The sequence below is a fragment of the Canis lupus genome, chromosome 5 (genome assembly GCF_003254725.2).
Source record: "Canis lupus dingo isolate Sandy chromosome 5, ASM325472v2, whole genome shotgun sequence".
In the NCBI taxonomy this organism is placed as follows: Eukaryota; Metazoa; Chordata; class Mammalia; order Carnivora; family Canidae; genus Canis; species Canis lupus.
In genome coordinates, this window is record NC_064247.1 from 59,892,656 (window position 1) to 59,913,529 (window position 20,874).

The following is a 20,874-nucleotide window of genomic DNA, read 5'->3' on the forward strand; positions in this document are numbered from 1 at the left end:
GAAGTCTGTTTCTCCCTCTCCCTCTGCCCCCACATGCTTGTGCTTACTCTTTCTCTCTCTTCTCTCTCTCTCTCTCTGAAATAAATAAAATCCTTAAAAACAAAAAAGAAAAGAAAAGAGGAACCTTGGAAGGAGAAACACTTTGAGCCTAATCAGTCATTTCTGCTTTAGTGAGAAGTAGCATCAGAGTCTTTCCTTGGGACCTCCAGGAGGGGAATAGAGTGCCAGCCCCCCCTCCTCTCAGGGTTGCACCCTTGTCTGAGCAAGCTGTTCTCCCTCCAAGTCATAAGGAATCCCAGGGGTCAGCCGGTCCAACCTACTTGAGAGGGCTCCTCTAGGCTCAAACACCCCGAAGGATGAGGAGCTCACTCTCAGATGCAGGAAATGGCAGGTGGGCAATGGCCAGATTCTCCAAACCTGGTGTGAAAGTTGGTGTCACTTACAACACAGTATTTTCTTCCAGCATCATTCCTTCTCTTAAATATATGTGTGCCTATTCTTGGCCCCCTCCCTAAGCAGAATGGATTCACATCTTTTCTAATCCTAATAAATAATGTTCTTGCCAAGGGCAGGGTCAGGGCAATGTTGGAGTTAGAGCTGAGGCACAGAAATTCTTCAGAGCAGCCTGGATGTGATCCCTCTTGCCAACTGTTCAGTGATTCCTTCATGCAGTATCCTACACAGACATGCATGTAAGCATACATCCTCTCTCTCTCTCACACACACAAACACACAGGCACACATACATATGCACAAACACGCATACATGCTTACCTCTATATACACACGCACATACCCACAGACACAGATGCATATGTGCTCACATATGCATCACATGTATGTACACACACACATTCACACACATGTATCTGTAGGTGCACACTTGCTGTGCGTGTGTGCATGCATAAAAGAGGCACTCACACATGCATTCACATACGTACACAAATGCAGATTGAAAAGGATTAGCAGATGTCTGCTGAGCTTCTGCTTGCTGGGAGACTCTGCAGGGGTCTCTGGAGCCTGCAGGGAACAAGAGCCCCTGCCCCCAGAGCAAAGGAGAAGACAAGAGAACGAACACATGGTAGGTGCCTGCGTGTTGGAGACACATCACGGCATATATTTGAAAAGGCTCAACGACATCTGCGCATCCAGCCCCTCATCCTGTGAGAACGGGTTCAGTCAGGCATCGATGTATGTGGCCAACGGTGTGTTTGCCTGACTTGCCCATTTCACTGGGCATCTTCATCAGAGATGAATTAGTCCAAATCATGCCCTGAGACTGAAAGTAGGAGACACATCCATTTCCAAGAGATGAAACCGTCAATCAGCACTCCACAAATGTGGGCTGTTTGGGGGCATCCACCAGAGCCCATGAGGATCCTGCCCCGAGGCCCCCCAGGGCCCTGGAGTGGGATTGGCATCTGACAAAAGAGAAAGTCCCACTGGGACTCCAGGAGGCAAGGTGATGCACAGTGAGCCCCAGGAGAGAGCGGATGCTCCAAGAATGATGGAGAGCTTTCAAAGGACCCAGAAGCCAATGATGGGAAGGGTTCCCCTGAACCATATCCTGGGCAATCTGTGCAGAACACTAATGAGAGTAATGGATTATAGCCCACTGCATGACTCCATACACATATAAGTCAATGAATAAATAAATATATTTAATAAAAATGGAACAGATGGAATAAATAAATTCAATAAGTATCAATATGATAACTCCAATAAATTATTGGGGGAATAAAGGAAAGTTCTTCCTTACAGAATGCCTTTTAATAAATACATAAGGAATGCTGAAATTAGGGAATCATCCAGCCATGCCCAAACCAGTCGGTGTAAAGGTTTATTTAGAGGCGCGATATTCACCTTCTCTCAGAGCATCTCCCCACAGATGACCTAGTAATTGCAGAAGGAAACAAGTAACTCACAGCAAGCAAAGAACCCTGGTGGGCACAACCACAACCGAGCGATCAGTACTCTGTTACTGAGGCCCCGCCACCCCTGTGCCTCCTGACGCATTTGGCTGGCGAGGACACAGCGCCGCTTCGGGAGTCCGCCTGCCCAGAACACATAACCCGGATCTGATCGTTATGACACAAAACTCAAAATAAATGATAATACAAAATGACTAGCCTAGTCTCTCTTAAGATGCCAGCGTCAAAGTTCCCAGAGGAAGGCCGCAGAACACCCGCAGATGGCAGCAGGCTGGAGAGACGCAATCACAACCTGGACCCGGATCCTGGATAATGACAAACAGGCACAAAGCCCGTGATGGGACAGTTGAATACATTTGAATACATATAGCAAGGAGGAGAATGATGAGGCACGTTGGGGGAAATGTGAAGAGTTTGCATCTGGGTGGAGAACACAACACTTGCTCACACTATTCCTACAACTTTGACATTAATTTAGAATTACATCAAAACTTAATGTTTCAAGAACTCTAGCTTGGTTCCATTCCCCCCTCCAGAGTCGTGGTGTGTTTGAGGGTCTCCCAAACCACCCCTAGTTTCAGTCATTTGCTAGAAAGACTCACAGAACTCAGGAAAGTCTTTACAGTCATGGTGATGGTCTACCGCAGCGAAGGATACAGACTAAATTGAGCAAAGAGAAAAATTCTATAATAATGTCAGGCAGGGGGCTGGAGGGTGCAGGACCCCCCACCCCCACTGCCCCCCCCAACTTTGCCTTCCACTGGGGTTCACTCCCTCGTTCCATCTCTGGGTACCCTGGGAGGCCCAAAGCCAGCAGCAGAATCCCCCTCCTGCTGGAAGGAGTCAGCAGCTTTGATAAACGGGTGTCCTTACAGGACCTTTCTTCCTATCCTCCCCTCCCCAGAAGCAGATGGGGACACCCTAGCCAGGCCTCCTCAAGTGTTTGCATCCACACCTGGTCCCAACACACTCACAATAGGAGAAAGACAAAAAGGTTCTCAGAGCACACTGATCACATGGATAAAGTGAAGTGCTGTGAGTTAACTCCCCCACTGTTAGGGTCCTCATTTTACAGACGAGGTGGTGACTGGGGTGTTTCCCAGCGGCCCCTCACCTGCCCCATGTGGCACCCTTCAGTGCAGAGGATGAGTCTTTTATCTATTGTTTGCTGCTTCTCCTCCTCCCCAGACTGACAGCTCCCTGGAGACAGGTGCTACAGATTTGGGGGTTTGGGGGTGGGGTGGCAAGACAGATGCTGTCCTCGTCCCATGGAGCACAAGGCCTAGTGGGGAGACAGCCATTAAACAAAAACACCCCAATACATCAACCATTCCAATCACAACCATTGCCCAAGAAATAACCAGGGGAGCTAGGATTGAGACTGTGGCCAAGGAGGATGGTGGTTAGAGCAGGAGGGAACTAGGCAGGGAGACAGCACACACCGGGGACTTGGACCCCAGAAGGGCTGAGAAATAACCCATCCCCTCTCCCTGGCTGGGATCTGGACCAACTGGAAACAGGATAAAGTGGCAGGCAGGGGAGATCAGAACTGTCACCCTCATTACCCCAAAAAGCAGAGCTGAAGGAAATGGCGGACAGGGTGACAGACTCAGCTCCCCACTAAACCCAAAAGTCAGCCACAGACTGGAGATGCAGAGCGGTGGGGTGCTGCCCTGACTAGCTCCCCCCACCAGAGAGGCAGCTCCACCCCCAGCGCCCAAAGGGGCAGGGCTGAGAACAGAGCCAGAGGAAGTGCTGGACTTTCCTCCCAAGAACAAAGGGAGATTTACTTTATTTTTTAATATATTTATTGTTATCAAGATATATAATTGATACATAACATTGTGTGAGTTTATGCACAGCACATCAGTTCAATACATCTATATATTGCAATACAATCAGCGACCTCTGTCATGTTGCATAATCATCCTTTGCTGTTTAAGGACACAAAATTGCATCTAGCAGAATAAATAAATTCTGGAGATCGAACACACAGCAGAGCGAATACAGTCCACGACACCAGATTATGAACTTCAAAGTTGCTAAGAGATTAGATCTTCATTGTTCAAACTTGTGTTGTCAGAAGGTGGACCTTGCCAACTAGAGGAGAGCAGGTGGGGGCACCCAGGGGCAGCAGGCCACAGGGAGTGCTCCGAGGGCCCAGGACAGTGGTGGCGGCAGCTCAGAGGAGGCTGGTGGCCTCAGAGACCCTGGGAGCCGCTGGGCGTGAACAAGCCAGGCCCGTTTTGCCCGAAGGAGGACAGCTTCGAGTCTCCCCACCCTGAGAATACCGTTGTGAGCACCTCCGACACAATTATTTGGAGCAAGTATTAGAGGAAAGAAAGGAAATAATCTTAATGAGAGGCAGCACTACGGGGGCTCTCTCCCCAGGCTGGCTGCAGCAGAGTGGAAGTTCTGCAGCTCGTGTCCCTGGGGTTCCCGCTGCTGGCTTTGGGAGCAGACCACGGAGATTTTTGTCTCCTGCACAGGAGGCCGGGGCCCCATGCAGCATCTGAAAAGACGTTGGGGAGGGGATTAAGAGGAAAACTAGGCTCTCCCAGAAATAAAAACAATACCTCTCAGAGTTACTTTGGAGAGGACTGCAGAATCTGGAGGGCATTTAGCCCTCAAAGCGTGAAATGTTCTGTTAAATTACTAAAAGGAAAGATTCAGGTTTCTTTGAACCTGAAAGATATAGTAATTACTGAACCAGAACTCACAGCAGGAGATGTTTTATGGAACCTAATTAAAGCTAAACGGGAGGAGCGAGTCATCAGAACTGTGTGAAGGAATCCATCACGGGGAGCTAAGAGAGCAAGCAGAGGCGAGAGCAAGCGAGGAGGTGGCCATCCGGGGACAGGAGGCATATGGGGCTGGCCGGGCTGGCTGGCGCTGTTCCTCATCCCAACAGGAGGCCAGGATCCTAAGTGATGCAGGGCGCAGAAGTGTCCCCTCCAGTGACGCCTCTGAGGGCAGGCCATTTCGTGTGTCCACACACATCCACGTGCACATCCATGTGCACACACATATGGACACATGCACAAGACACACGTGTATATGCAGTCAAATGCTCTACCACTGAGCTATACCCCCTGATCACACGTGTATATGCACGCATATGTATACATTCATACACACATGAAGCCACATACACACACCCATGTGTGCAGGCATGCTGCTGTGCATACACAGTGCATACATGTACACCTGCACGTGTGTGCATACATGGACATGTGTGCATGCCCGTGTACACATGCACACATGTGCATTTCAGACACTTAAGTGTGCATGGGTATGCCATACACGTGTGCACACGCATGCACATACACACATGCACACACAAAACAGTTCCTCTCTACTTCAATTGCTCCCAAGGAGTACAGCCCTCTATCCTACTGATGATGCATCAACCTAGACTCTTGGGGGTCTTGACCATCAGCAGCAGAGAGGAGATGGACAGGTGGCTGCCCATTCTCCAAGGGGTCTTGAGCACTGCTGTGAGCTGTGATGCTTTATATTAGCAGATTCCAGGAGAATCTAGAACAAAGCAAGACCCCCGCCACCCCAAGCTGGGCAAAAGCACTAGGTCTTAGATAGGTTTTCCAGAGCGTCAAGCCTGAGGCAAGGATTAAAGTGCTATGGCTCTATCCAGGAGGTAAAAACCCAGGTCAGCCACAGTGAGGGAGAAGAGGGGCAGGGGAAGCGTGAGGCAAGGCTGAGTGGCCCACCATGGGCTGCCTGCTGTTCCGCGATGAGCCACAGAGCTCCACATGTCCCTTGGCCAGCGTGTCAACCTGACACATGTGCTCCTCCAGCCAGGCCTCCAGAAGAAACTGTGCTCCCAGCTGTCCCACAGTAAGGGGCAGGGGCGGGGAAGGAAGTATCCGCCCAGTTTCCCATTGGTCAACGGTCACCGCCCAGGGCTCTGGTTCCCCAGCAGTGTACTCGGAATGCCAAATCCCACACCTTGAGGCCAGGACTTTCATCCAAGGCTCATGTCTAGTCAGCCTGGCTAGTGGCAGCAGCTAAAGGGAGGGGACCCACACCCCCAGATCCAGGGCCAGGCTGGTCCTTGAAGATGGCACAGCATCCAGGGCCGGTGAACACCACCGAGGGTCTCCAAGGCTTGCGTTCAACACAGTGAACCAGAGCTCTGTGTGAGGCCAGCACCGCGCTGCACAACACCTGGGTTCCAAGCCTCTCCACCCAGTAAGTGAGCCCAGCCTTGTCGGGAAGTCAGGACTGCACAAGTGCAAAGGTAACTAGGACGCGCTGAAGAATCCAGAATCTCATTTCTTCCTTCAAAAGAAAAGGTTTCCTAGAATCAAGAAAATAAAATCCATGAAGACTGAGATTTTTTTTTTAATGTAGAAATGAAAGCAAACAAAGGGAAGGCATCAGCCTGAAGATCAGACAGCAGCACGGGGGAAACGGGGACTTGCTGGGTGGATCGTGGATGTGCCTTATTGGATCACCTTTCCCAATCCCACCGGAGTATAGACAGCGTGAGCCGGGAGAGGGCAAGGGGACGCACAGTACTTGGAGAGCTCTACGTGCAGCAGAAAGTAACTGACTCTGGCTTTGCGGTCCCCTGGGGGAGGGGCACTCTGCCTGCTGGGCAGGAGGGGGGACTCACCCTCCCCACCGGGACAAGAAGCTCCGTGAGGCAGCCCCTGGCCAGAGAGGCTCCAACGCCCACCAGTCTCCAGCAGAGTCTAGAGTTTTGATGTCATTTCCCTACCCCCAGGAAAGTTCAAGGCTTCTCCAGGCAATCAGCAGGCTCTGTCCAAAGCAATCAAACCCACTGACAGCTCTCTTAGAAAAATGGGAGAAATGTAAGCTAAGCAAGGACACCATTTAGTTATTTTTCCCCAAGACCCCAAAGCGTTTTCATTCGCACCATTTCAGGGGCTGATATTTTGCCCAGCTCTTTTACCCCCATCCATTCAGCTTCATTGGCAGCTGCCAGCAGCGTGATGGAGTGCAGAGGGCCCCCAGCTGGGCACTGGGCCAGTCCTCTGCCCCGCTGGAGCTGCGCAGCCCAGACAGGCCCTCAATCTCCCCGGCTTGCAAGCGGGGGTCTCCACAGTAGCGCAGTCACCGCAGGACTGAGGCTCTGCATTTCTACCTTGGTAGCTGCCCAGCATCCTAACGACTCTCCCAAAGCTGATGCCAAGACCCATGGTGCCGAAGAAGGGGGTGACCGGGCCAAGAATCACACCTCGAGCCCTCTTCCTCCGCCTCGTTCTGAGGACCAGAGGGGACCCAGCTGAACCCATCACTTCTCTTGTCCGGGCCCCAGGAACATGTCCAGGCTTGAGGAGGAAGTAGAGAGAGTGGAGCAGAGCTATAACAGCCCCTTTACCTAGGGCAAGCCAGGGGGCTCCCAAAGCTCTGCCTGGGGCCACCACACACATATGGGACCCACTCAGCATAGGCAAAAATGGGTTCAGTTCAGCAATGTCCGGACAGTAACATATCAGTGAAAAAATCTGCAGCTGTTTAATGAATTAGGGCAGAACCCTCGGGAGACCCAGGGAGCAGCTGCTGGGGACTTCTGCAGGCCAGACACCAGACGTGGCAGTGGGGTTCTCGACAAGGACCAGGGGAGCTCAGCAGAGCAGGGCTGGAAACTAGGCATCTGGCTCACTGAAGCAGCTTTTCAGGCCCAGAACGGTACAATCAGAGCAGCTTTGAGCATCAGCGAACGCGCTCCATTTCCTACCAGTTGCCTCCAATGGGGACCCAACTTGGGAGGATGGTCTCCTTAGGCTCACCCACCAGACAGAGCCGCTCGTCCTGCCTGAGATGCCTGCATAGGGCCTGTGTTCAGCTTTCCCCTAAGAAGCTCCGCCTCCAGTGGCAGATGAATATCCAGGCTTTGATGAGCAAGAGAGTGTAGTGGAAGCAGGGAAGTTCCCCTTTCCCTGTCAACAAGCAACTAAAACTCCAAGCAGAGGCTTGCAAATCCCCACCGGGAACACAGAGGACCAGGAGAAGGAGCCTTTGGACAGGCCTTCCCCAGGGTGACACACAGTGGCCCCAGGGAGAAACTCCAGGAGCCGTGCCTGGGGAGCCGGGAATTCATGGAGAAAAGCCAGGCCCCCTGACAGGTGGCCAAAGTCTCTTCCTGTGTCTTCCACCTCTGATGACAAAGACACCTGATGCCTGCTATCATGCAGGGGAGCCAAGAAAACATCACACTCGGTGAGAGAAGCCAGTTGCCAAAGGCTCTGTGGTCATTTATACCAAGTGTCCAGAATCAGTAACTCCACAGAGTCAGAAACAGATGAGCAGTTACCAGGAGATGGGAGGCGCCAGGGGTACGGGAGCGAGATGGCTTAACAGGTCCAGGGCTTCCGCTGGGGTGAAGAGCTGCTTTGGAACCACCAAGAGGCGATGTTGGCACAACATTACGAACATATCAAACAACACTGAATCGTTCGTTTAAAATGGTTAATTTAACATTATGTGAGTTTTCCTGCAATAGGGAGGGAGGGAGGAAGAAAGAATAGAAGTGGGTGTGTTAAGTGCTCAACAGAAGAGGATACCAGGACAGCAGGTGTAAACCCAGACTGTCCCAGCAAACAGAGGTGCATATTCACCTGCCCAAGGACATCACCTGAGGACAGGAGCTCAGGCAACCACTTATCAAAGCCCCAGCTCCAGCCCCAGCCAGCAGCCAGGGTCGAAGAGGGCATCTGGGGCCAGCACACTGGGGCTGCTAGCCTGGGCATCCTTCCCAACATGGGGCGAGAACACCCTGTCATCCATCTCATCTGCCCTCCGACAGGCAAAGGCTCCTCTGCAAACAATCCAGTCACCCCTGACTTGACCTCGGTTAGAAATGAGGCTTTCTGAGCAATGTACCTGCAAGAGAGCTCACAGTCCCCTCTACTGTCTCCAGGGTGGGGTGGAAAGGCATGTTGCCAGTGAGAGCAAAGCCCCGCCCTCTTTCCCAGCCCATCTCCAGCCAGGGATCCTGACTTCGCAAAGACCATGCTCCCACCCCCACAAGAAGTGACAAGGGATCTGAGGGTATCTGCCACCCCCCTCACTGCCCTTCCCAGAGCTGCAACCCAAAAGCATTTCTAAGAGGCCAGGGCACGAGGAATGAGCTCACCCTCCTACACATCTGAAGATGTGCTAATTGATACTGAAATCGAGTTTCTAGAAATAATTACAGCCTGTGCTAGACAGAACACTTAACAAGACAGGAACGCTTTAAAAGGGAAGATGTCCGATGCATCAAGGGGAATTACCAGCAGCAGAGTCTGGTTACTGAGGGCCCTGAGAGGGAAATCATTACCCTGAGAGGCCGGCAGGTACCCCCAGATCCAGCCTCAATTAGTGAGGTCTGTGTGCTAACAACACCCATTATTTTAAAAAGAAAAAAATCCCTTACACCCAAGGGAAGAGAAACACTCCAACACTTCTCTCCCCTGCCCTTGGCTGTCCTCCCTGAATACTGATGCAAGCAAGCCCTGGGACAAAACTCATATTCCTGGTATTTGGGCCAGGAGAGCCAATGGGAGAGCATAGTGGGTTGAATGATGGTCCCCCAAAAGATACACCCACATCCTAACCCCTAGAACCTGTCAATGTTACTTTTTTGGAAATAGGGTCTTTGTAATTATGATTCGAACTTGAGTGTCTCCAGACGAGATCGTGCTGAGTACCTGGGTGGGCCGTGAACTCGCTGACAAGGGTCCTCACAAGAGAAGCACAGGAGGCAAAGTAGAACGTCGTGTGACCACAGAGGTAGAAGAAGCGCCAAAAGCCACAAGAGGCAGGGAGGATCCTCCCCTGGAGCTTCTGGAGGCAGCGCCGTCCTGTGACACCTTCACATGATAGGACTTCTGTCCTCCAGACTGTCCCCACTGTTTCAGGGCCCCCATCTGTGGAAATTGGTTACAACAGCCACAGGAACCTCATGCCTGGCCCTGGCTCTTCTGGGTCTGACCATCCCCCTACCTGCTCAAGCACTTCTCTGACTCCCTGTCACCCTCACAATCAAAATCAGATTCTTTAGGCCATGTGCCACGGCCCTGACTTCACGCAGCCTCAATGTACCTTGACGAGCCAAATGCTAGAAGTGGGGGCACACACTGGTCCCTTCTGGGGTGCTCCTGGATTTGGAGACCACAGCAGGACAAGAGGACCCAAGTCCACAGGTGACTTCTCACTTTAACCAGCCATGGTCCCTGGTCCTCCACTGGCCTTGCCTGGCACCACCTCTGAACCACCCAGGGTCCAGGGGGACAGGTGCCAGTGGATGGCAGCCCCAGAGCGCAGTCTCAGCAGATCTCAGAGAACTTCACTGGGACAAAGCCTCCAGGGCTGCACGGACCCACACTGTTCCCGGCTGCCCCAGAGGCTGCACAGTTTGGCTTCAAGAGAGCCGGGACCCCGCTGACGGCATCCCGTCACGGTGGGCAATCAATGAGCTTTCCTTTCTGCAAAGCTCAGCCCCCCGCTGCTCCTCTGCCCAACAGCTGGGACCCTGGCCTCACTTCTGATATGTGTGAGGGACAGCCACTCCCCAGACCATTTCTATCCACAGCCAGGCTCCAAGTCCCAGGGGCCAGAAGACTCCCCACAGTGCTCTCAGGTGCACTAGCCATGGTAGTCTGCCCCTTGTGGGATGCCTGGGGGCGCTCTCCTTGTCTTGCCCAGGGAAATGGTTGGAGAGGGAAGACGTGGCAAGACAGTCACCAATCACTGCTAGTATTCACATGACTAGAAGATGGGTCCCCACACATGCAGCTCGCATCCTCCACCTACTCACGATAGGGGAGCACCATCTGGCCCTGAATGGCTCAGACCCTAGGTTTGAATCCAACCACAGCCACTTACTAGCTGTGTGGCCTAAGGTGAGTTACCTACCTTCTCTGTGCCCCAACTTTCTCATCTGTGAGTTGAGAATGACACCGATGATGATACCTATCTCACAGGGTTAATGTGAGGATGGATGCACTAGTATTTGTAAAGTTAGAAAGTAAGAAATAAACTCTGTCTGAGCCTCAGCTTTCCAGCTATAAAATCAAAGAATTACCCTGAAGAACAAATGCAATGAGGTATGGTGGTTTAACACAGTCCCTGGAACACGGTCCATGATAATGAGGGGCTACAACCCATCGTCACCATCATCGTGATCCTTGTAATCATCTCATTATTCATAGGCAAGGGGGCCAGCAGTGTCTTTCCCCTGACTTCACAGGGCTGGAGGGAAGGCAACTGAAACTCAAAAATACCTCACAAATGCATTGTTTTTATTGTTTCTGGTCCCCAAAAAAAGCTGAGCTGTGCTTCCTTGAACCCCTGAATACATCTTCTCAAAGACAGATTCCAAGTTCCTGCATTATGGTTACTGAGGTATTTGCCCTTTGGTTCTCAGCTGTGTGAACCAAAAGTATGGCATCATCCTCAGTCCAGGGCTCCCACCCATTTCTCAGGGTACAGACAGGTTACCCCACACCCCACCGGCCAGAACCAAGCCTCACCAGAAGGAAACACCCATTGTATCGATTGAGCCTCTGACCTCTGAACACTCTGAACACTCTGCCACCAACCACTGTGAATGCTCACACACACACACACACACACACACACACACCACCTCCTTGGCCAAGGAACCACACATTAATTAGGGCAACAAGCTAAAACCTCCCCTCCCTAAAAATATCTTAACATTTTATAATCTCTCTCATCTGCCACAACAAAATGCCACCAAGTCTCTGGCCTCTCCCCAGTGAACCACTCTCATCAGTGCCATGCATTTAGACATCAGCTAGCATCACATGATATGCCTGAAAATGTCAAGCCCATTGGGTCAGACATAAACAATTTAAGAGAGGCTGAATGAGTCTCATTCAGAAGCCTACATTCTCTGCTGGAGCCCCCAGTGAGCAGAGAGAGAAAGAGAGACAGAAAAAAACAACATGATTTTCCTCCTCAGACAGAAGTCAATGCCTATCAAGATGCTTAACACCTGAACTTCCCCCACCCCGCCAAGTACTTCCTCAGAGCAAAAGAGAAATGATGGGAGGGGCAAGAGTTGGGGGCTTCCAGGTTCTTTGCCAGACCCTGGGGGTATCCTATGGTTACTATAGTCCACCAAAGAAGTCGTTTCTTTTTTTTTTTTTTTAATTTTTTTATTTATTTATGATAGTCACAGAGAGAGAAAGAGAGGCAGAGACACAGGCAGAGAGAAGCAGGCTCCATGCACCGGGAGCCCGACGTGGGAATCGATCCCGGGTCTCCAGGATCGCGCCCTAGGCCAAAGGCAGGCGCCAAACCGCTGCGCCACCCAGGGATCCCAGAAGTCGTTTCTTCTTGCCACCCATCCACCCACACAGCTTTCCCCTTCTTTCCGTCTATCCACCCATTTACCTATTCATCCTTTCACTCTTTCATCCATCTGTCCATTTTTTTGTTGTTCACTCAGAAGTGATTCTTTCCCAAAGGGTTTTGCATGCAGACTGGAACCTCACACAGCACCTGGTCATTGTAGGAAAATCCCCCAAATGCAGACTTGTCAACCCGCTCTGTGTTCTTTGAAACTCAAGATACAGAAGGCTCCAGGGGGCATTTATAAATAGTGGTAAAAATGTAAGACTTTTATGTTTTCAGAAAAACATGAAGACTTTTTTTTTTACATATCTTAGCAATAAAACAGTTGTTTGGGATATTCCTACTTTGTTCCTCCTGTTTGATTCAGTTCTTACAAGGTTATCACAGTATTTGGAAAAGCCAGCTCTCCCTGGAGGCAAATTATTAGGCAAATGTTAAGATGTGCTCAGAAACCTCATCCTGTCACCAGCTGGAGACCCTGCAGACTTTGCCCTCACTGGGATCCCTTCTTGTCCCTCCACACACAACCTCCACTGTAGCATTTTGGTCCTTCAGATGGGACCCTCTTACCAGTGTCAGCATGGATTCCCACTTGACCTTGGCACAGCAGTTGACTGAATGATTCTAGGTGATGACGAAGTTGAATAATGCCAAATCACAATTTTCCCCTAGGAATACAGCAATAAATTAAGGAAATAAGGAAGAGAAGCATCTAATATTGCTCTGCATAGATTTTTTTTTTAACTCTGAGGCTAGGCAATCAAACGTTTGTATATACTTTAACAAAAAATCAATATGGGGGTGGCCCAGGTGGCTCAGCGGTTTAGCACTGCCTTCAGCCCAGGGCGTGATCCTGGAGACCCGGGATCGAGTCCCACGTCGGGCTCCCTGCATGGGGCCTGCTTCTCCCTCTGCCTGTGTCTCTGCCTCTCTCTCTCTCTCTCGTGTTTTTTTTTTTAAACTCAATATAGGTTGGAGCACCTAGGTGGATCAGTCAGTTAGACATGTGCCTTCAGCTCAGGTCATGATCCCAGAGTCCTAGGATGGAGCTCTGTGTTGGGCTCTGTGCTCAGGGAGGACCTGCTTCTCCCTCTACCTCTGCCCCTTCTCCCTGCTTGTGCATGCATGCACACACACACACACTCTCTCTCTCTCTTTCTCTCTCTCTCAAGCAAATAAATTAAACCTTTTTAAAAATCAACATAGGTATCCTTCAGTTTGCCTCTTTAGCTTTCGTCAGGTTCGAACTTTGCAGGACTGTAAAAATAAGCAGACTTAGTGATATCCCATTCAAGAAACCATCTTGGCAAAAAAAAAAAAAAGTAGTTGATTTTAAGGGACCAGAATTATTGATACAAGCTTAAAATTACCCTTATTTTTCACGAGCTTCATCCTCTTGCAAACTTTGCAAAATTAGTTGGCCTAAATATTTTGACTACCTTCATCGCTCTTTCTGCAATTTGGATTGGCTTCAAGAGCCTTTCAGAATTGATTTGATGTAATGCTGCTCTGTTTCATTATCGATTTTAGTTCCAGAGTAAAACAAGAAGTTTATGTCCACATTTAGAACATTAAATGCTACCATGCTGTCTAAATATTATACCTCACTGTCACAGTGCAACAATGAAAGCGTAAATATACTTTGATTGACCTTCAGGCACTTAGAGAAAACATAATTTATATATATGCCAGGACTGGAACCTCCTTTCATCACTAATATAATATCTTCTAGCTGTGCAAACACTCATAAAGCCATTTCTCTTCATTAAAAAGCAAAGGCATATGGAATCCTCCCTCGACAAGAGGAACCTCCGCCTATTCACTTCAAGAAGGCTGGAGGGACAAGGAGCGTAAGTGGTGTGTCCTCCTATGTATTCACCCACCTAGAAATCGTTTTGGGTTTTTTTTTGTTTGTTTGGTTGGTTGGTTTTTTGTAACATACAATGGTTTTGACAAGTGAAGGTCAAGTATGTCCAGCACCGTGGACAGAGCACAGGATCTGAATCCACGGTGTTCCCTCTGGGGAGAAAATTGTAGTCTTCCCATCCATTTTCTTACAGGAAAACAAAACAAAAAAAAAAAAGAGTAAATCTGGACTAGATATTTTTTCATATTTGGACTAGATATGGACTAGATATTTTTTCATATTTAATTCTTTAAACAGAAGTCAGCAAAAGTTTTCTTAAAGAACCAGTTGTAAGTATTTTGTCCTGGCAAATTGTACCCCCTCTGTTGAAACTACTCAAATCCAAAGAGCCAAGGACAATGTGTAATAAATAAATGGGTGCAGCTATTACGACAAAACTTTACACAGCAGGCAGATTTTGTCTGTGGGCTGTAGTTTGCTAACACCTGCTTTAAGGTAAGAGTCAAAATAGGAAACGGGTGGGGTGTCAAACAGATGGGACTTCTCGGGCATCTCTAATTTTAGGACTGTAATCGTGTAGCCGGGTCATGACTCATCAGGAACTACCTTCTGGTAAAAAATCAGTATTGTATCTCCTGATACTCAACAAAGACCTATCAATACACTTTTTTGTTTGTTTATCCAGCGATTTCTTCCTTAAGCTTCACCTCACAACCATGACAGTTAGTGGTAAGAACTGGAACAGTGAAGAAGACGAGATCCCACTGAGCCTCTCTCTAAAAATCATTCCTCAACCCTCTACCTAGGTGGTCATCCCAAGGCTGGAGAGAGCTCCATGGAGCAAAAAGGCTACTGATCCCTCACTAGTATACTGGTAACGGAGCATCACTCACACCCCCATGCACCTCAGAAATGGTGCAGGTCTGAACACCAGGTTTGTAAGAGAAGCTGGCTCTTTGGAAAACACAAATGGGGAAGAAAATAAGGAAAGAGTCAGTAGAACTGTGTTGAAAACTTCAGGAAGGCTCCACTCGGTTGTCGGTCTGAGTGCTTCTCTCATAATTAAACACTTCAGCAGCTAATTGGCTTCAACAATTTTTTTTACAAGATTAGATTCAACTTCCACTCCCTTAAAATGCAATCTAGCAAATTTATGAAAAGCAACCAAAAATACTGCAGAGATGAATAGACTTATTCTTGCCATAACCTTCTTAAAAGCATTTGGAGAGGTAAAAATATTCTTAAATCAGAAGGAATGCCATACTTAATAAAATGAAAGTTGGCATAATTAATTTAGCGGCTCCTTTATTATCATAAAGGACAAACAAAGAGATTTGTTTTTACCTGTTAGGTTTTCTCTTGGATGAATCCATTTAGAATGGACAATTTTTAAATGAGGAAGGTTCAAGCTGCTAAAGAGAGGTGCAGCCCCCAGAGAACCTCCTGCTACTCAGAAAATGCACACGGCCTTAGCAGGAAACACAATCCTTGGGGAAAAAAGGAAGCTGAGAATGGCCTCCAGGTGTAGAGAAAAGAGGTATGGCAACAGTGACTGGGGTCTAAGCGGAGGTGGGAATGTCTGGAAAAGGGATAAAAAGTGTGATGGGAAACCTACAAACAGAAGAGACAGAAGGCGCTAAAGGAAGGTGAGGAGGGGCAAGGACCTTCCCCTCCCCCCCCAGGAATCTCCACAGGATAAGGCCTCTCAGATCAGAGAACATGAGTATGCATGCACATAGCCCACGCACAGCACACGGAAAGACACAGACACTAGTGGAGACACACACCTCACACATGCATAGTCACATACACACGTACACACATAGACACAAGCACAGAACAGTGTGCACACCCACATACAAACACACACACGGAGACAGAGGCACATACACATTCTCCCACACACTGAGATGCACACAGGCACAAGAATAGGCCCAAACACACACATTCAAATGCACACACATACACGCGCTCACACACCAACACAAAGCACATATTACACTAAGCTAAAGAATACGAGTTCATTTCCAGACCCAGGTCTAGGATGCCAATCGAGGGGACTGGGAAAACCTAACCTAAAAAAGCAGCAAGCAACCTTATCCACATCTTGCTGAGCACTCTGCTCCAAAGACGAGGAATTATTCGTGTATCACCAATAGTCAGCATGTGACCAGACACCCAGTAGGTGCTCAGTATTTGTTGCACGAAGTACAAATTATGTAATTTAAGTCCAGAATCTAAAATCAGTAACCTGAGGCCCCTGGCTCCTGGCTCCTGACTCCCTCCCTGCCCTTCCCATAGAAGGAGTGTGTAGTGGTGCCCTTCGGGGCTGACCACTGCTCCCCATACAGACTCTCTGGGCAGGGTCAGCAAACCCCCACCAAGCAGGCATCAGGTTTCATGCCTTCATTCTACAGAATCAGGCAAAAGAAGTGGCCACCCGTGGCTCCGCCTGCCTTTGAACCTCAGCTACACCCCAGTTATACAACCTCAGGACCCTTGCTTGGGCTCTCTGGACTGGTCTTCTTGTCTATGCACAAGAATATGAGCTTTAGATGAGATGAAACATGTAAAGCTCATAGGGGAAGACTTCTGCCCAAACCTGCTCTACCTTAGATCTCTCTGTCTCTGCTGATGGCAAGTTAGTTCATCCTCCCACTGGATTCCTCTCTTTTTTCTGTGCCTAATACCAGATCTATCTGCCAATCCTGCTGGCCCTGCCCTCAAGACAGATCCAGAATCCAAGCTCTTCCCCCACCTCTACCCTGTCATCTCATACCTGTAGTGGCCTCCAACCTGATCTCCCCAGCTTCTGCCCTAAGCCCCCTGCAGTGAGTCCTTAATTCATCCACTGGAGTGATGTTTACCACATTCAGGAAGTCATTCCTATTTCACCCTGAGTAAAATAAACATCCCTATCCTTCCCACCTCCAGGCCCACATGATCTGCTCTCCATAGCTCTGACTCACTCCAACTACCTCCTTTCTATTCCCTGGACACAGCAGACCGGTGTCCACCCGGGTTCACTGCAATCACTGCTGTCTCTGCCTGGAATACTCTTCCCCAGACCTGCAACCGATTCCCTCACCTCTTTCAAGTATTTGCTCAAATGCCATCTTCTTCTGGGGCCCTAGCATAGCTACCCTGTTTTTTACAGCTCTCTGCCCCTCTCTAATCCTGGCATCAATATTCCTAAGCTTTACATTTCTGCACGGCACTATCATCTTCTAATCTAGTATATTGATGTCTTGTGTAAATTTTTGTCTTTTTTGTTCACCAATGTGTCCCAAGCACTTAGAACCATGCCTGACACACAGGAACCCCTCAGTGAAGATAGGTCGAAGAGATGAACAAGGGACTATGGGTCAAATGCCTACTCTGTGCTCAGTGCTAGGTGGGGGATGAATGGGTCAGAAACAAAAGGTGAAATCTAACATCTCCCCCACCAGACCTTCCTTCTCTATTTTCACAATAGTTCTGTGAGGTAAGATACCCAGATTTTCCCTCCACTTTCAGGGCCTGCTCAAGACACTCACTAAGTGGTAGAACAAGAAGTGAAAACCAAAATGTTCACTCCAGATTGTGTGTTCCATCATTTAAGCCCCTCAGGAAGGATCAGGGGGTGGTGAGTATCTCTGTAAACTTGCCAATGCTGGATGAAAATTACTGTGGTTATTAAGGACACATCTTTTTCTGAATCTGAATATGGTTAACCTGGTGAGCAGTTTTGGAGGGGAGATCTGAAACCAGCCAAGAGTATATGTAGGAACAAAGTATTCATTTATTCATTTCCTTCCATTTTTCATCAGGTCAGAGACAAGATGTCTTATTTAAAAATTCATTATGAGGTCAAAGATAAAAACTCCAAAACCAGGAAACATAATATCCCTCAGTTTTTCTCTAAGCATTTTTTTAATGAAAATAGGCTGGAATCCAGGAGCAAGAGAGTCTTAGACTCTGAAAGGTGACTGGAGGACCCTGGAAAAACCTTTATGTCAAGGAATGCTTCCTTCTGGGGTTTCTCCCACCTTCACTTAAGCTGATGTCAGTTTCATTGTCCTTGACTCACAGAGAGCTTGTCTGTTCTCCATAAAGCCTCTTTCAGTTGGCACCCTCCACTCAAAAGCCCTGTGGCCTTGGGCAAGTCACCTGACCTCCCTGAGCTTCCATTTATTTTCCTGGTCCACTCTGCTTGGAGAATCCAGTGGGGACAGGGTCTTTCCCCACAGGCTGACCCATGGCTTTCTTTTACCTCCTTATTCTACAATGCAGTTCCAGTTCTCTGTGATGGCTATTGTATGGTTTCCCACTGGATTCTCACAAACACCCATGTACACCTTGTCCACACCCACATCCACACACATACACACTCACTCTGAGGTGCAGATGCTTGTGGGGACCCCAGATTCTCCCCTGCAGAACCTGATGCACCCACCAGGTATGAAGGCTCCCCTTGCAAAACACCTGCTTTATGTTTCTGTCTGAAGACTTGAAAAGATGACGCCTCCTTTCTGACTGTGCCACATTTGCCAAGAACTTCCTCCCTGTGCAGACTGACCTTAAGGTAAACAAGGTGGGCTCCTGCCTGATGGGGACAGGGGCTGGTTAGGAATCTAGAGAATCACACCCACAGCAGGTCTTGCCTGGTAAGGAAAGAAGAGCTCATCTTCCTCCCAGCCACTGGCTCCATAAATATTCATTACAGGTGTCTGGGACCAGGTGGTCAGCACTGCTAATGGCCTCCAACAGGATCAATGGGCAACAGCACAGCTAGCCTGGGAGCTCAGAAACAGTGCCGTTGGCCATTTCAGAGCTATTACCACTTTCCAAAAAGCAAGACTCCCTTCTGGGGTCTGCAGGTGCACTCTCGAATCCTCAGAAGTTGAAAATTTCTCATATGTAGAGCAGAAGTCAGGCATCTGTCAGAGCTCTGATACTCCCAGACAATTTCCAAATGTGTCTGTTTTCCAGCTTTTTAAGGTTGCTCAAGCCCCTTTCAATAAGGAAGGAGCCTCCGGAGAGCTGGTGGCATCACCATGACTAGAACCATTCCACACAAGGAAATCCCAACTGCATTTGGTGCCTCTGGATTGGAGGGGATAAAGATACCGTTCACAGATTTGAGCTTGGGAGGTTAAAATTTTTAAGTCAAGACAACCTGAAAAGGGAAATCAATTGTGCGCAACTAGAAGAGACCTTACCCCATGGTAGGGCTAGCCTATCACTGAAAATGAGGTCATTCAACTGGAAATGCCCTTAGAAGCCATTTTTAGATCAAGGTGATACGGTGTATCGATCAGACCAACTCAAGACCGGAAATTCTGCTTCACTGGGTCCAGATGTGAAATAAGATGAAAGGACGTCAGGAAAAGAGAGAGGCTTTGCACATGAGCTGGATCTTCACTGGGAAAAATCAAGTGTAAGATTGGCTGAGAGGAGACACAGATTTCAGAGTGATCTGGCCCACGAGTGAGGCCTGAGACAATATGGTCACACTCGGATCCCCAAAGCAGATGCCACAACAAGAGATTATAGGACCAGGGGCACCTGGGTGGCTCAGTGGTTGAGCATCTGCCTTTGGTTCAGGTCCTGATCCCGAGGTCCTGGGATCCCATACCCTGCATGGAGCCTGCTTCTCCCTCTGCCTATGTCTCTGCCTATCTCTGTGTCTCTCGTGGATAAATAAAATCATGAAAGAAAAAAAAAAAAAGAAATTCTATAGCCTGCGCTCTCCAGATCCCTTCCATCAGACATGCGTCCTTTCTCACCTTTGCACAGGGAGGTGCACAGGCCTGGGTGGCCCACGGGTCGGAAGATGCCCTGTGCTGCAGCGCCCGCACTCCCTGCCAGTGTAGACCCACCTCGTCTGAAGCCAGAGCCACGAAGGCCCGCGCCTCCGCCAGCTGTGCCGGGACCACATAACATGAGGTAAGAAAGCCAAGACCACAGCGCTCGCCTGGTAAGTGCTACATAAACATCGACGATTCAAAAAAAAAAAAAAAAAAAGGCAGCCCCGCGCATAACGATGGTTGGCAAGGCGTGTGTCCCGGTGGGCCGGGCCCTCGGGCTGCGTGGGCCCGTCAGGGCGGCCAGCCTAACCGCAACAGCATCAGCGTCTCTCATAATGACACTTACTATCCCTCTCAGGCCGCAGTCTGCAGCAGCAGGTGGCCCGTGCGGGGCTCCTCCAGGCCGTGACTCAGAACTCTAGGCTCCTCTCTGGTGTCATCTTGATACCACTGAGGTCACCAAGAAGGGGAAGTGGGAGCCACCAAGGTCACGTTCAGGCCTCATCCCATTGGCCAGAATCACATCATGTGACCCTCTTCCAACAGCAAAGGAAGCTGGGAAGTCCCTGCCGTAGGAAGTGCAAACCACAGCCCTGCCTGAAGGTGGCGCACACCACTCCTCCTGGCTTCATCCCATTGGCTAGAACCGCATCATGTGACCCTGGTCTAACAGCAAGGGAAGCTGGGCAGTGCACGCGGTAGGAAATGCAAAGTATGGCCATTCCTGGCCTCATCCCATTGGCTGGAGCCGCATCATGTGACCCTGGTCCAACCGCAAGGATGCTGGGAAGTTCAGACCTCCTGTGTGCACTGGAAGAGGAAATGCAACTGATGATCATCTAAGCAAGTTGCACGTCTTTGTTGTTCATTGTCTTTTTATGTTTTTTCTCTCTTTTTAAAAATTTTATTTATATGAGAGAGAGAAAGAGCATGA

The 20,874-nt window shown here is 49.2% G+C and overlaps 1 long non-coding RNA gene across 3 annotated transcripts; it reads right to left on the minus strand.

The window, feature by feature from the left end:
- Positions 1-3,687: 3,687 nt before the first annotated feature.
- Positions 3,688-20,537, minus strand: LOC112646939 (uncharacterized). 3 transcript variants are annotated; one of them, XR_007410879.1, is made up of 5 exons: positions 20,287-20,520; positions 12,855-12,952; positions 12,324-12,431; positions 4,194-4,443; positions 3,688-4,141 (listed from the first exon to the last, which is right to left on the minus strand). It is a non-coding gene; the product is annotated as an uncharacterized LOC112646939 (long non-coding RNA). The 3 variants fall into 3 exon arrangements; XR_007410878.1 differs by lacking the exon at positions 12,324-12,431 and having other exon boundaries at positions 4,194-6,249; positions 20,287-20,537; XR_007410880.1 differs by lacking the exon at positions 12,324-12,431 and having other exon boundaries at positions 20,287-20,516.
- Positions 20,538-20,874: the final 337 nt, after the last annotated feature.